The sequence below is a fragment of the Saccopteryx leptura genome, chromosome 7 (genome assembly GCF_036850995.1).
Source record: "Saccopteryx leptura isolate mSacLep1 chromosome 7, mSacLep1_pri_phased_curated, whole genome shotgun sequence".
Taxonomy (NCBI): domain Eukaryota; kingdom Metazoa; phylum Chordata; class Mammalia; order Chiroptera; family Emballonuridae; genus Saccopteryx; species Saccopteryx leptura.
This window is the reverse complement of record NC_089509.1, coordinates 65,558,378-65,562,204: the sequence shown is the minus strand read 5'-3', so window position 1 is coordinate 65,562,204 and position 3,827 is coordinate 65,558,378. Positions and strand designations below refer to the sequence as shown.

General features: G+C 38.3%; 1 non-coding gene across 1 annotated transcript; it reads right to left on the bottom strand.

The window, feature by feature from the left end:
* Positions 1 to 2,710: 2,710 nt before the first annotated feature.
* Positions 2,711 to 2,822, bottom strand: LOC136379221 (U6 spliceosomal RNA). Its single transcript, XR_010746713.1, has one exon. It is a non-coding gene; the product is annotated as a U6 spliceosomal RNA (small nuclear RNA).
* Positions 2,823 to 3,827: the final 1,005 nt, after the last annotated feature.

Sequence of the window (3,827 nt, the reverse complement as noted above, 5' to 3'; positions counted from 1 at the left end):
TTTTTATAACTGGCAATTAGTACTTACTAATCCCTTTCATATTTTTCATTCATCCCCCAAATCCCCCTTCCATCTGGTGACCATCAACTTGTTCTTCGTATCTATGAGTGAAATCATACGGTATTTTTTGAGGAACCTCCTTACTGCTTTCCACAGAGGCTGCACCAGTCTGGATTCCCACCGACAGTGCATGAGGGTCTCCCTTTCCCCACATTCTTGCCAAATTAGTTGTTGATTTATTTATTGATGATAGCCATTCTGACAGGTGTGAGATGATGTTAATTGTGGTTTTAATTCGCACTATCCTGATGATTAGTGACATTGAGCATCTTTTCATGTCTATTGACCATCTGTATGTCCTCTTTGGAGAAATGTCTATTCGGGTGCTCGGTCCATCTTTAACTGGAGTGTGTGTGTGTGTGTGTGTGTGTGTGTGTGTGTGTTTTCAGTTGTATGAATTCCATATATAATTTGGATATTATCCCTTAGGTGAATATGTCATACAAATATGTTCTCCCACTCAGTAAGTTGTCTTTTCCATTTCTTTATGGTTTCTTTTGCTGTGTACATACTGAAAGCTCTAAGTATAAACAGAGCTATTGAACAAAGGAGTACAAACTGCTAGAGAAAATGTATATCAATGCAACCCTCGTTGAGAGCAATTGGTAACATGCTGTACAGTGAAACATGCCCCCAAAATTCCATTTTTAGAACTATACTCGAGGGAAACTTAGATTTGCATAAAAAACTGTGGGTTAGATATTGTCACCTCATTTGTTTATTTTTAGTTTTATTGATTTTTAGAAAGAGGGAAAGGAGAGAGAAAAATAGAGAGAGAAAGAGGGAAGCATCAACTCGTAATAGTTGCTTCTCGTATGTACCCTGAGCAGGCACACCCAGAGATTTGAACGGGCGACCTCAGTGTTCCAGGTTGACACTTTATTCACTGCACCACCACAGGTCAGGCTGTCACCTCATTTGTAATAATATGACCCCAAAAAAATCTAGATAACAAAATTTTGGTAATATCAAATAATAAAATACTAAATAGCAAAAAAAATGAAATTGGTATATTAAATTACTGAAATAACAAACCTTGACATGATTAAATTCCAAAAATACGATGTTCAGTGAAATAAGGAAGTTGCAGAAGAATACTCACAGTGTGATACCATTATGTAAAATTTTAAAAATTCTTAATAATACATATGTATTACAGATCAACTCCATGTAAAGTATATTAAAACCATAACAGAAGGATAAACACCAAATTCAGTTACCTGTCAGGGAAACATGGAGGGGAATGGGGAGGAAGAAAGTAAACAAGTGAATCTCACTATGTTTATATTATTTAAAAATAATATGAAGCAAATATGGCAAATTAAATTTAGCAAAGCTTACTGGTGGGAATATAAGCTATTCTAGACTTATTCAATGCTTGAAATATTTTATAAGCTTTATATTTTTCAAGCTATATTTTCAGTTTACTGGCAGCCTGGAGGATATCTGGGAAGGAATGAGTCTGGAGACAGACAAGTACAGGAGCGAGCTGACAAAGAACTAAATATTGCTGAGGCAGGAGAGGTTGAGAGGGGCCTGGATTCCAGGCATGGTTAAAAGCTGGTCTCAATATACTGCTGGCCAATCGAAGGGGAGTGATACAAAGACTGGAATGATGTAGCTGCTCACCCAAGTGTAAATTCTTGAGGAAGGAGCTGAAGAACAGTTGGGAAATGATGCAATGAATTCAGAGTTGGATATTTTAAGTTCAAGGTACCAATGAAACATTCCAGATCGGAGTCATGTGGGTGGTTAAAATTGTAATTTTGAAGTTCAAAGAAAGGATCCCTGGGCTGGAGATGCAGAATTAGAGGTGATCAAAAAGGTGATAGTTGTAGCCATGGAAGGTCAGGTCCAGACCTTTGGTGAGATTTGTATGCTATTTCAGCAAAGTTTAGTGTTTTCTTGTTGACAGGCAGTTCCTGATGTACGAGGGACATCTACTATGCAGAAGTGTGTGTGTCAAAATGTCATATTCTGGGTCATCTACATGACCTCTTCAGTGTCTCAGACCTTTCTCTGGTCTGAGAGAAGACAAGATATCCATAAGGGAAGCATCCCCCACATCTCAGCCAGAATCTGCTCTGTTGGCTCTCTCTACATGTGTGCTCACCTAAGTAGACCGGAGCCAAGGGCAACTCTGAAAGCAGCTCGACAGGAACAGCTAGGGGAGATCTGGAAGTACTAGATAAGGAAAGGACAACATCAGGGCCTGGATTTGCAGCTTCTAGGGCCAGCTTCATGGGCATGTACCACGTGCAGTTGCACAAAACCCCACTCTTTTTTTTTATAATTTTATTTTTTAATGGGGTGACATCAATAAATCAGGATACATATATTCAAAGATAACAAGTCCAGGTTATCTTGTCATTCAATTATGTTGCATACCCATCACCCAAAGTCAGATTGTCCTCTGTCACCTTCTATCTAGTTTTCTTTGTGCTCCTCCCCCTCCCCCTTTCCCTCTCCCTCTCCCCCCACCCCCTGTAACCACCACACTCTTATCAATGTCTCTTAGTCTCGCTTTTATATCCCACCTACATATGGAATAATACAGTTCCTGTTTTTTTCTGATTTACTTATTTCACTTCGTATAATGTTATCAAGATCCCACCATTTTGCTGTAAATGATCCGATGTCATCATTTCTTATGGCTGAGTAGTATTCCATAGTGTATATGTGCCACATCTTCTTGCGCAGGGGCCATGCTAATCTTCTCTGTATCGTTCCAATTTTAGTATATGTGCTGCCGAAGCGAGGACATGCCACATCTTCTTTATCCAGTCATCTATTGACGGGCTTTTTCGTTGTTTCCATGTCCTGGCCACTGTGAACAATGCTGCAATGAACATGGGGCTACATGTGTCTTTACGTATCAATGTTTCTGAGTTTTGGGGGTATATAACCATTAGAGGGATTGCTGGGTCATAAGGTAGTTCTATTTTCAGTTTTTTGAGGAACCACCATACTTTCTTCCATAATGGTTGTACTACTTTACATTCTCACCAACAGTGAATGAGGGTTCCTTTCTCTCCACAGCCTCTCCAACATTTGCTATTACCTGTCTTGTTAATAATAGGTAATCTAACAGGTGTGAGGTGGTATCTCATTGCAGTTTTGATTTGCATTTCTCTAATAACTACAGAAGATGAGCATCTTTTCATATATCTGTTGGCCATTTGTATTTCTTCCTGGGAGAAGTGTCTGTTCATGTCCTCTTCCCATTTTTTTATTAGATTGTTTGTTTGTTTGTTGTTGAGTTTTATGAGTTCTTTGTATATTTTGGATATTAGGCCCTTATCTGAGCAGTTGTTTGAAAATATCATTTCCCATTTAGTTGGCTGTCTGTTTATTTTGTTATCAGTTTCTCTTGCTGAGCAAAAACTTCTTAGTATGATGTAGTCCCATTCATTAATTTTTGCCTTCACTTCTCTTGCCTTTAGAGTCAAATTCATAAAATGCTCTTTAAAACCCAGGTCCATGAGTTTACTACCTATGTCTTCTTTTATGTACTTTATTGTTTCAGGTCTTATGTTTAGATCTTTGATCCATTTTGAGTTAATTTTTGTACAGGGGGAGAGACTGTAGTCCAGTTTCATTCTTTTGCATGTGGCTTTCCAGTTTTCCCAGCACCATTTGTTGAAGAGGCTTTCTTTTCTCCATTGTGTGTTGTTGGCCCCCTTATCAAAAATTATTTGACTATATATATGTAATTTTATTTCTGGGCTTTCTATTCTATTCCATTGGTCTGAGTGTCTATTTTTCTG